Source organism: Sminthopsis crassicaudata, chromosome 4 (assembly GCF_048593235.1).
Source record: "Sminthopsis crassicaudata isolate SCR6 chromosome 4, ASM4859323v1, whole genome shotgun sequence".
Taxonomy (NCBI): domain Eukaryota; kingdom Metazoa; phylum Chordata; class Mammalia; order Dasyuromorphia; family Dasyuridae; genus Sminthopsis; species Sminthopsis crassicaudata.
Window position 1 is genome coordinate 173,004,386 of NC_133620.1, and position 13,601 is coordinate 173,017,986.

Consider the following 13,601-nt stretch of genomic DNA (forward strand, 5'->3'; position numbering starts at 1 on the left):
TGTGAATCCATATCATAAGATTATTTTGAAAAGCTTGAGATGTTTAGCCTGGAAAAGAAAGGACTCAAAGAGTCTATGCTAGTTTTCAAGTACTTAAAGGATTGTCATATGAAAGAATGATTAAACATGTTATATTTGACTTCAAAGAACAGAATAAAAAATGGTGGGTATAAGTTGCAAAGAGACAAAGTAAGCTTTAATATCAGAGTTTCTCTGGAAATAGTAAGGTTTTTCCATTGTCATGTAAATGATAAAGCACTGTAGGGTTAATCAGGAAGACCTGGGTTCAAATTGAACCCCAGATACGATATTATCCTGAGCAAAGTTTTTAATCTCTGTCTGAGTCACATCTACCTCTCAGGATTGTTATAAGGATTAAATGAGATATTTACAAAATGTTTAACATCATTCTTTGTTCACAACAGGCACTTAATAAATACCTATCTCCTTTATTCCTTTCACTGAAAACTTCTGAAAACAATCGCCTACTAATTATGATACAGTGTAGATTCCTTTGTAGATATAGATTAGACACAAAATCTATTTTAATTCCTTCCAATTCTGAAACTCCTTGATTCTGTGGAACAGATGAACAAAAGAAACCAGAAGTTCTTGTTATATAAGATCATGTCTGGAGAAAATAATAATTTCTATAGAACATAAGAAAACTCTTTTAGGCATGACACTTTTACCCCCAACAGTGAATTCATTTCAATGAAAAAGTTATGCTCCATTGGATCTGAATTAATTCACAGTGGGTAGAAAAAATTTTATAAGGATTGTTTTACTACTCCTTAAAAAAATAAAACCTGGTCTTTTATGTTTTAATATGGCTTGAGAATAAAGATTTAATTTGCTTAAATTCTTCCATTCAAGCTTGATCACTTTCCATATTCCATCCTGAGAAAACAGAAGTCAAATATGAAATCATCTTTCTTTCCAACTCTCATAAAGTCCAAAGTCACACACCTTCTGATAGTTTAAAAAAAAAAAAAAAAGGAAGAAAAGGAAGCACTAATTGCTTTCCTTCCCCTAAGGCTAATTAGTCCAGATAGCTTTAGTCATTGTCAATAAAATGATTATTTGTGAGGATTTGTTATAGTAGAAATACATTTTAAAATAAATGCTTGAGAAACTCAGAGTTTCGCTTTGGTGTAGAGGACAGGACTTAGAGGAAAGGGAGAATAAAGCATAAATGTATGGAAGAATCCAAAAACTGCAAACTACAGAGTGTTGCTTAACCTAGGTAATGGAATCCAAAAGATTTTACTACTACTTGCAATAGTGGAACAGGTTTAATCTAAACTATTTTCCTCTATTTCTGCCAGGTTAAATGACATTGCATTAAAAATGAATCTAAAGATATTTTTTGGCTCTCCCATGTTTAAACAGAATCCAGTACCACTTTTGAAAGACTTGAAGTGTTCTAAAGACAGAGGATTTGGAGTAATCTGGGCTACTCAGTAAGCTGATCTCTTCCCCACAACCTACTCCACAGAATGAATGCCCTGACACATTTTCTTTTTCTCTCGAAGTCAGGGTTAAGGTCATTCTTAGGGCATTGTGAGGAAATGTGGAAGCAGCAGCTGTCTGCACCACACCTGGCCTGTGAAGAAACAGAAGGTTTCAGTTTCCATTCTTTAAATACCTTATTCCCTACCCATCACTAGACCATGTTCACCCCAGCCCACAATGACTACAAAAATAAAACCAGACTTTTGCTCAACATAGAGTTGGAAAATCAAATAGAAAAGTTTCCAAAATTCTTGAAGGCCTTTAGATGAAAGGTGGGAGGAAAAGTCAAAGAATGATTATTTGTCTATCACTGATCCTATTTCATTTATCTGTTTGTTGTCAGAATTTAGTTTCAAGTAACATTTGAAATTTATGCTACATTTTTTTTATGAAGTGTGTGATTTGTGAAAAGCAAAGTCATGGAATCATAGAAACTTAGAGCCGAAAATTTATCTTAGTAAACACAGTATCATCACTTTAGAGATGGGTAGAACCTCACAGGTTATCTAATAATAGAATGCTAGAATCACATTTGAGACTACTTCATAGTAACTTGTGAACCTCTGATCTCTGTTTGCATGTCTTCAAGAAGAGGGAACTTTCTGGATCCTTTTCATTCATAGTTGTCATTTTACCTAAAAGGAAACTTGGAACAAAAGAGATTAGGTTGCCCAAGATCACACAGGTAAAAAGCTGCAGAATTGGGTTTTGAACCACTGTTCAATGACTTTAGGTATAGGTATTAGTCAAAACTGTGCATAGTCAGATGAAGAAAGCAAGACCTGGAAATCTGATATAACTTGTGCAAGAGCAAATGACCAGTTGGTAGTAAAAAAACAGTATTTATAGTTGCAATCTGTTTTCTTTCTTTTTAATCCTTACTATTCAATTTCTTTTTCCTTTGGCCAGGATTAATTTCCATAGTTCCTGCTATCAAAAGAAAGTACATGGATAGAAACATATTTATTTGCTCACCATGAAACTCTTATGTAGAAACTATGGTGGGAGAATTCTCACATCTGAAGTGAAAGAGCAAGAAGGAAGAATTACCTAATTTTAGAGTTGGAAGAAACTTCAATGGCCATCTACTCCATTTACTAAATACAAAAAGCAGCTTCCCTGCAATATATGCCTTGGGCCTATTTCTTACTGAGGATCAGTTCCTAGCTTCCACAGTGAATCCTCTTCTGAATCCTTAGATAGCTCTCTTCTTCACTGCCAAGGATCAATCTCATCACAGCTCTCTCTACCAAATATTTCCTTGACATTTTGAGCTTCCTACCAGCTGAGTTCAATGTCTTACTTGATGAATAGCTACACTCCAAGGTCTCATAGCCATTAAGGGGCTGGAAGAATTACATCCAAATACTCTCACTTCCTAGAAGTTCTAAAGAATAAGCAAAATACAATATCCTCTCAAGTTCTGGTTTCTTCTTCCACTCTCCTCAAGATTACTAAGGGGTTATATTTCACAAATTCCCTTGCCTTTACTTCCAGAACTGAAACACCAGATTTGTAAAGGCTACCTAAGTGCATGGCCTATCCTTAGTCAAACAATTGATTTCCACTACTCTAATTCCATGGACTTTGTTTTAAAGGAGTGTATAATTTATCAGAAGAAATAAGTTCCTAGGAATTATAACAAAAAGGCAAAAATTTACCTGTTATAAAAGAAGTATAATGATATCTGGGAGTGAGGAACAGGAAGAAAAAAAAAGGATGTTACTTCTCATATTTTCAAAGATGATCATTTCACCAGTGGATCATCCTTCCAAAAAGGCAAATCATATCCTTTCTATGCCCTAAGAGACAATTTTATGAATGACAATGGTTCAAAAACTTCATTAGAGTGTCCAACCTTCTGATGAATTAGGCTTTCAGAATTACAATTCAGTAATTAGGACCTTCACACGTTGTTAGGGCCAGCCAGACACAACTTTGTTGCTGGCTCAACTTTTGGGGAAGTTATTACTCAGCAGATATTTATTGAGTGTGTACTTAGTATAGGAAATGATAAATAAGCTTAGGAAATCCATACTTCTTATAAAATATTATCCTTGCTTTCAAACTTCAATTAAATCTCATAGGGTATTTTTGGACCCTCAAAATAAAGATAATAATGAATTACTTTATCCTCCAGCTTTTAAAGAATAAATAATATAATCAGGAAATGTCACAAATACTTTTATTATATGAAATAGATATTTATGGCAAATTGAAAAGACAAAAGTGGTTTCAGATAGGAAGGAGGTGTCTTGTCCCTTCTTTATCTTTTTTCTAATTCTCACCAAGCACCTACAAAGTTCCTGTGCTGTGTCTTCAGAGAATCATGAGAAGAGCTTAGAGACTGACTCCCACTCATAACCTGCTGAGTCACCTGGATTATGTTACTGGAGAAAAAAAAAAAATCCAAAGACCTTCTGACCTAGGCAAAAAGCTTGAAAAATGCTTTGTCTCTTAATTGTTAATTCCTCTGTGCCTCTCCCTGTCATTAAATATGATTTAGAGGACCCCTGAGAAAATCAGGTATAAGGATTTAGGGTCTAATATGTAAGTAACAGCTGCTAGTCTGGCTTTTATAGTAACACAAGATGACAGTTAATTAAATGGCTAAGTCATTAGTTCTACTGTGTCTTTAAAACACACTTTTGAAGCCACTTTGAGTTGTGAGAAGATGAGCATTGAAGTTCAGCAAGTACATTTGACAAGATGAATGAGGCACACAGCAGGTGCATTTGTTTTCTGTCCTTTGTGCCTGTTCTCCAGGTTTCCTTGGCCCATTATTCAGTTGTCTCCCTTTCATTTGCACCTGCTGTCACTGACAAGGATTGATGCCAAAACAAAATTCCTATAGATCAACAACCTTCACACCTCTACTTCTTCTCCCAGTAGGGACCCTATTATGGTTAAATTCCACCCTATGTGGTGAATCTTTTATTTGATCCTACCTTCTTAAATTTAAGGACATTGCCTTTTTAAAAATGAGTACATTGGAGAGTTTGCATGAATGTTACTCTTCACTTCTCCTCTGGGTTAATGGCGGAAGAATTATTTGTTTTGGGATAAGACACCCTAAACAGAGTATATTTAAATTAAACAACTTTTCCAGTTTTTTAAATCATAAATATGAAGATCAGAACCATCAGAATTTTTCTGATTTGCTACTTTGAAGTAAAGAAAAGACATTTTAGCAGAAAAAATTACTTTTTTTTGCTCATTGTAATTCTCTTCTATTTTCTTTAGAATAGTTGTGACAATTTCTATAGATGGTTGTTTTCAAACCATGCTTAAAAGGCATATAATATAAGCATTCATAACTGAAATTCCAATAAATTATTTCTCCAGGAGAACATAACCAATTTTGTATCCTCAGTGCCCAATGTAGTACTTGACACATAGACACTGGTTTTATTGCTGCTTCTCAGAGAAGACATTCTATTTCTGGTTATGGGTATTTTCATAGGTACTATTCCATTTATAGAATGGCCTCCCTCTTCATCAGAATGTCACCTTTCTTAAAAAGCCCATATGTAATTCCTCATTCTACAGGAAGCCTTTCCCAATATCCCTTTAGTTATAACTAAACGTGTCTAAACCTTCACTCTAGTGCCTTCACTTTAGAAATTATTTTCAATTTATCATAGTGGGAACTTAATAACTGTCTATTGCTGACCAACATTGTCAAAGCTGGGATTCTAATGAATGTTTTTTTATAATTCAGAATACAACCTACATAAATTATTTTAGTAAAGAAGAAAAAAAAGATATTTAAATAAACCAGAATGATGGCAACAGGCTTTCTGAAATTTAATATTTGAAAGATAGGTCAAAAAATCTGGAATCATCATTTCTTATTGTGAAGTGATTCAAGCTTAGATTTTCAAGATACCTTAATGTTAGGTTCTTACTAAGTGCTAATGAGATAATGAGATATTAGGTTTTAACTAAGTGCTACGTTGGTACTTAACAATTTTCTAGTTCCAGCGTTTCCTGGGAGTTTGACTTGTGAATTCCTGGGGAAGAGCTTGCATGTTTAGGAGGAGCAAGTTCATTGGTTGAAGTAATTTTTCCCAGAAGCCCTTGCATTATCCCACACCCATTCTCTGGGAGGATAAAAGAGGGCAGCTCTGGAGGAAAAGGGAGTCTCTGCTCTAGACCAGACTTGAGGCAGCTCTCTGCAGGAAGGAAAATCACTTCTCTGGACCAGAGTGGACGGCAACTGTCTGGAGACAACAGCTCTCTACAGGAAGAAGAATCTGTCCAAGAGATTTGAGTTGACACAGCAGATCTCCTCCCAGAGAGCAATCGGCAGCTTCTGGAGACAACAGCACATTACAAATTGGTGTCCACAACGTGGGGCAAGGACTTTTGCTTATCCTGACAAGGACTTATTCTGAGCCCTTTAGAGGAGCTAAACTGGACCATTGCACCTTAAAGATGAGAAGATTCCAAATTAATGAAAAAGATTAAAATTTGTACTACTATTCCAAAAATGATGATAATAATAACAATTATTAATCTGCAAACCTGTTTCTTCAACTTTAAAAAAATCATATATACCAAGTATTAAGTGTATCTTTAATGAAAGTATAGATGTGAAGAGGCAGATAATTTACATATCTATACATATGTTTTGAAAATAAAAATCTTTGAAAACAATTTTTTTCATCATTATATTTCCATGTATTCATTAAGATCATAAGAGACTCCTTCTTAGACACAGTTCCAGAAAACTATTTTCAATGATCTTTTGAGTGTAAACATGACAAGAGATCTATAAAGGGAAGATGAATGTACAATAAAGTTTCTTTCAAGTATTATGGCACATGGTTATACAAAATCCAAATACCAAAAGGTTTCACAATATATTGTAAGATTTTCCAGAAGATCTATTTAGAAATGATATTATGCTAATTTTATCAAACACTAGAAAACTATAGAACTTTTCAATGAGATCTAGAGTCATTGAAAAGAAAGTCACTTAGTAAATCATGCTGGGAATAAAAGTAGCAAAAATTACTTTTGTTCCACTCTTTACTTACAGTTAAATAGACAGTCAATTGAGTTATAAAACTAATACAAGCATAATGGTATATCACATATTTTATTAGGCACTACAGTTGCACATTGATCTGGTTGCAGAATTGAAGAGAAGTAGAACACCTTGAGGAAATTTTTCAGGGCTACTTACTAAGGATAGCAAGTTTCTGTGTGATGCAAAAATCAGTCTTATCAGCCTCAGTATTTTCTCTAACCTGTAGATTTGACTGCAGATCATGGAATATCACATCTCAGACAAATTACACTGTAGATAAAACACAGACCAATTGTAAGATGGATAGTGATTGTTAGCAAAATGCACCATATTACCAATGATGACCAGACCAATGTATGATAAATGATAAAAAAGATACAACCAAGAACATGTATGCCTGGGTAAGTAGACTAATAATGAAATAAAAGTGGATAACAGATAAATTGTCCAAGTATTCACTGGCATTCATGAACTATTGAGAAAACCTGAAAATGAACTCCATAATGCCAAAGAAATTGGGTGATGTTCTTTTAGAAAGGATTCATGAAAAGACCTAAAATTGTCAAAAATTGGAAAGATTTGGATAGATTGCCATCTAAACTGGTGAGGAGGAAAGAGTATTTATTTCTTACCAGATCATATATAATCTCCTATGTTTGACATTTGCAATTTTTCCCAATTTGGCTGCAACCTTCTTTTTCAATTTTATTACTTATAAGTCTTTTTCTCATGCTCTGTAATCTAACCACATTGATTTACTAGCAGTCCCTCATACAACACATTCTATCTCTCATCTCTATATTTTTGTTCAGATTATGAATTGATGCCTAGACTTTATTTTTCTTTTGTCATCTCATAGATTGCCTACATAATGTGAAATCCAACTCAATGTTTCTTTTGTGTATATTCTCCTTTAATGAATCTCCTTCATTATAAGGGTCCCTTGAAATCACTATGTGTTTACTTTGTATGTATGTTATTTTTACCTATATTAAGTTATATGTCATGTTTCCCTGAATAGAATGGAAGATTTTAAAAGGCAGAAATTCTTTTGTTGTAATTTTTGTGTTTCTAGAGCCTACTACATGATTGATGTTTATAAATACTTTATGATTGATTGAAAGAATGATTAACAAAGGATAGACACAATTTCATCTTTGTCTCATATAAGACTTCATTGTGCAAAGTAAATACTTTAAAATGTATGACAAGACATGTATTCTACTACCACAGAATTTTTCCTATTTGTTCTCTCCTCTTCTTTCACACAACGGACTTATTATCTTTAGTATGAATTCCAATCATAGAATTCTGACTGGTTTTCATTATTATAGTTTTTTTTTCCTTCCAATCTATCCATCACAGATGCTAAAATAATGTGCCTAAGGCAGTTTTGACCTTGTCACTCACCTGCTCAAAATTTTTCGGTAGCCTCCTCTTATCTCTCTGATTAAATATTAATTTGTCAGCTGTGCAGCAAAGTCCCTTCAAAATCTAACTTCAGTCAAACATTCCTGCCTTATTTTATTCCAGTTTTTATTCCAAACATACTGGACTGTAATAGCTGGTCTGCTAACTTGATATTACATTTCTTACTTATCTGTACTGTCACAAGATATCTTTCATTTTTAGCAGTCACCTATTCCTCTTTGTTATCTTCCAGAATCCTTATCTTCTTTTAAAGTTCAGTTCAGGTTTCATTGTAGTGATAATTAATGATAATGATCATGATGATAGTAATAACATTAAAGATCACTTTAAAGTTTTCAAAGCATTCAAATAAAATATTTCAAAGTAAATGTTAGCTCAGCTGATCCTCACAATAACACAGAATGATTGCTAGTGTTACTATTAATTTCATTTTACAGATAAGGAAACTGAGGAAGATGAACATTAATTGAATTGCTCAGGATGAAACAGCTAGTAAGTAGTTGAAGCCAAATTTGAACAAAGTCTTTCTGGCTCCAAGTCTATCCTTCTAGGTGTCCTGTCCTTACTGTCCTCTCAATAGTTTTTGATGATGCCCCAGCTTATTAGAGTTTTCTTGTTTTTACTTTTTACCACATATATGTGTTTAAATAAGGTAATTCCCTCTCTGTAAGTCAAATAAAGTTCCCTTGAGGTAATAAAAAGGTTTAATTTTTGTATTCTGTAATATAGGGGTTGTCTTTGTATCTTTATCATCCAATACAATGATTTGTACATAGTAGGAAATTAAAAAAATGTTTTTTTGCATTGAATTGAATTTATGATGGTGATTAGGAAAAAAAAAAAAGTGACAATCAGTAAGATCCATCACTGGCTTTCCAGGTCAAGACAGACCAAGACATAGCATATCAAAGCATATGATGTGACTCTCCAGATGGCTATTTAATTCTGCTCTTGTATAGTCATTTGCTGAGATGTTATATAGAAGATTCCTATGGCAATTAGCAAATCGAATGAGATGAAAGATAGAAGAGACTTTAGAGGTCATCAAGCCACACCCTTCTTATTTACAGATGAAAAAATTGAGGCTAAGAGAAGTTAAGTAACTTTTTCAGAGTCACACAGCTAGTAATTGAGATAGGATTCAAATTCAAGTCTTCTTGACTCCAAGTCTTATATTTGATGCCTTGTACTACCCAGCTACATGGAATTAATCTTCTATGGCAACTTATTAAGATTTTTTGACATATAGTATATGTTATAGCAGTTATATCTATCTAAAATATCATTTTCTTCTAATGCAGTTTCTTCAAAATGTTTGACAGCTTTAGAATTCTATTGTAGGCCTCATAACTATTAATATTCCATTCCTGTAAAATTCGCAATCTCCACAGGTGTCCGACTGGGAGACTCCAGGGCTTGGTTCCTCTGGAAAACAATAGTAAATCTCCTCCCATTCTTTTCTGTTTTGTAGAAATGGGTTAGATGAAAAAGCAATGTGTTTCAGGGAATATTAGTATAAACCTGAATAGTCAGAAAAGAGTTCAGTTCTGTAGACAACAACAATAATAATAATTAAAGCTGGCTTCTTCAGTGTTTGGAATTCCAACTGGGACAGGCTCAAAGCTTTGGTTTATCATCACAAAAGAGCCACAGAGCCCTCAAGAGCCCTTTCTGGGATTCCAAAGAAAATCAACTAAGGCAAAAACTTTTTCAAGTTTTTTATTTTTTTATTTTTTTATTAAAAACAAATAAAGGAAAACACAAACACATTCCAATACAGAAGCACATCTGAAGAGCCACAAATCCACAAGGTTTCCAGTCCCTGGCTAGTTCAACATGCCCCATAAAGACACCAGGCTTCAAGCCAAGACAGATCAGCTCTCCATAAGAGGCAAAACAGCTAAGAGATGGTCCTTAATGTTCTACCTTATGTTCTTTGTCACCCTTCTAGATCTCCTTAATTCTTCTACCTTCTTTCTTTATAGTGTTAGGAACACTATATTCTTTATTTTGAAGTTGATATTTTTTTCCTTATCTTCTGTATCAAATGAATAACCCCTAAATTGTCGTTAGTCACACACTTGCTAACATGTTGGCATAAAGATATACAGTCCTATTAATCACCAGGTATTATTTCCAAGGAAATATAATGGAAAAGACAGAGGATTATCAATTATACTTGTGTGGATAGAGAATTCTGATGCATTTGACCTAAAATAATAACATATGGTGAAAGGATGAAAAGGATGACATTTTTTATTTCAATTTTGTTTTGTTCCTTCAATCTTATAGTCTTCTATGAATAGAATGTGTCCATTTGGATAGTTTATACACTTGTGTATAAACATAGTACACAGTAAGAGTTGCAGTCAGCTCCTTAGCTTTTATTCACTGCCTGGAGGAAGATGCACTGGGGCACTAGAAGAACAGAACAAGGCAGAAGATAATCATCCTTGTAAGAAGCCTCAGCCACTAATCAACTGTCACAACTTGAGCAGCCTAGACTCTGAGGAGAGCTACTATCCCTGGAAAATAATAAAATAAAATTGTCAATCATACAACCATAGAATTTCAAGCTGGAGAATATACTTAAGACCTTCAGTATAATCCTTTCACTTTATAAATGGGCAAACTGAAGTCCAGGGAGTTGACACAGATCATCCAAAATTGCAAGGAAAATAAATAGCAGAACCAGGTCTTCTGATTTCAAAATACATATTCTTTCCACACCATAATGCCTCCTAAGTGATCTGTTTAGACCCCTATTTCTCATAAACTTTCCCATTCCTGATCCACTTCGTTGCCACAAGTACCTAGTTTAGGAAAAGGGGTGGTGGAGGAAAGATATCACCAGCAAAGGAAAGGTTTATAATACTGGAAATCTTCTATCAATTTTTTTAAAACATTCTGTGAAAGATAAATGCAGTCATAACTTTATGTTGTTCTCCATTTTCAGTAAATACATGGATGATAGATTTAGTCAAATGATTTTCAATTGAGAACTATTAAGTATTAAGCTGACCAAAATATTTAACTTGTCCTAAAGGGGCTTAAAATAAACTTGGGAAATGAGTCCTTTAATTACCATAAAGGTAAGTTATTACTTAATTTCCATTAAAGTATAATAGGAAATCAGAGAAGAGAAACCCATGTGAGCAGAAAGTCAAGGAGATTCTGTTGAGGACAAAGGATTAGACTCTGTCATTTGAATAGTAATAATGAATATGGAATCATGATTTTTCATCAGAAATCAGACAGAAATAGCATTAACAACAAATTCAACAACATCATAATTACAGTTAGCATTTAATTAACATGTATTATGTAACAGAAACTATGCTAAGTGCTTTACAATTGATGAGGGTTAGGTAAGGGGTAACCCCTTTTGCTTCAGTGCAAGGAAACATAATTAAATGCAGTCTAGTGACGGCTCAGAGTCCCCTGTAAAGGAATTTATAGGCCCCAAAACCTAGATTGATAAAAAAAAAAGGTTTATTGTAGGGGTTTGGAAGTAAGGGTAAAGATAGAAAAACGCCAAGGCCAGAGCTGGTTGCCGGGCAGAGAGGAACCCTTGGCATGTTAGGGCTCCTGCAGAGAATGGGCTTCAGAGTTCCCTTTTTATAATGGGGGCTCTTGGTGATCTTGGGTGGAGTCCCAGGTTCCTGGCTGGTTTCAGCCAGAGTTAGCATTGAATTGGGTTTTTAGATAAGGAAGAAGCTATTTGTGGGGGCAGATAGTGAAGGCTGGGAAAGCCCAACTTAGCTCAGATCCTGTGGGGGCTGGGAAAGGCCAAATTCATTGGAATTCAAAAGGGTGCTTTTTTTTTTTTTTTAAACTTTTTATTTTCAAAAAATAGGCATGCATTATTTTTTAACATTGACAGTTGCATAGCCTTGTGTTCCAAATTTTCCCCTCCTCCCCCCACCCTTTCTCCTAGATAGTAAGCAATCCAATATATGCTATACAATATTCAATATATGTAAACATATTTATACAATTTTTTTATAATATTATCTCTTGTATTCATTTTTCCAAATTATCTCCCCCTCCCTTCACTCCCTCCCCCCAATGACAGGGAATCCCATACATTTTACATGTGTTACAATATAACCTAGATACAATATGTGTGTGTAAATACCATTTTCTTGTTGCACATTAAGTATTAGATTCCGAAGGTATAAGTAACCTGGGTAGATAGACAGTAGTGCTAACAATTTACATTCACTTCCCAGTGTTCTTTCTCTGGGTGTAGTTATTTCTGTCCATCATTGATCAACTGGAAGTGAGTTGGATCTTCTTTATGTTGAAGATATCCACTTCCATCAGAATACATCTTCATACAGAATTGAAGTGTACAGCGATCTTCTGGTTCTATTCATTTCACTCAGCATCAGTTGATGTAAGTCTCTCCAAGCCTCTCTGTATTCCTCCTGCTGGTCATTTCTTACAGAGCAATAATATTCCATAACCTTCATATACCATAATTTACCCAACCATTCTCCAATTGATGGGCATCCATTCAACTTCCAGTTTCTAGCTACAACAAAAAGAGCTGCCACAAACCTTTTGGCACATACAGGTCCCTTTCCACTCTTTAGTATTTCTTTGGGATATAATCCCAATAGCAGGAATGCTGGGTCAAAGGGTATGCACAGTTTGATAACTTTTTGGGCATAGTTCCAAATTGCTCTCCAGAATGGCTGGGTTCTTTCACAACTCCACCAACAATGTATCAGTGTCCCAGTTTTCCCACATCCCCTCCAACATTCATCATTGTTTGTTCCTGTCATCTTAGCCAATCTGACAGGTGTGTAGTGGTATCTCAGAGTTGTCTTAATTTGCATCTCTCTGATCAGTAGTGATTTGGAACACTCATATGAGTGGAAATAGTTTCAATTTCATCATCTGAGAATTGTCTGTTCATATCCTTTGACCATTTATCAATTGGAGAATGGTTTGATTTCTTATAAATTAGGGTCAGTTCTCTATATATTTTGGAAATGAGACCTTTGTCAGAACCTTTACTTTTAAAAATATTTTCCCAATTTGTTACTTCCCTTTTAATCTTGTTTGCATTAGTATTGTTTGTACAGAAACTTTTTAGTTTGATGTAATCAAACTCTTCTATTTTGTGATCAATAATGATCTCTAATTCTCCTCTGGTCATAAATTCCTTCCTCCTCCGCAGGTCTGAGAGGTAGACTATTTTCTGTTTCTCTAATCTATTTATTATCTCATTCTTTATGCCTAAATCATGGACCCATTTTGATCTTATCTTGATATATGGTGTTAAATGTGGATCCATATCTAATTTCTGCCATACTAATTTCCAGTTTTCCCAACAGTTTTTTCCAAATAATGAATTTTTGTCCCTAATGTTGGTATCTTTGGGTTTGTCAAAGATTAGATTGCTATAGATGTACCCCAAAAGGGTGCTTTTTGATCAGGATTTGTGAATCAAAGATCCTAGCTTCTTCAGCCATGGGGGAGTTGGGAATCAGAAAGAAATTTTAAAGGGACCTCAACCCACAGCACAATGACCTTGGGTGATAAATAACTTTCGAAGAACAAAAACTGAAGAAATAAGGGTCATTCCAATATTCAGAGTATGTGGGGGAGA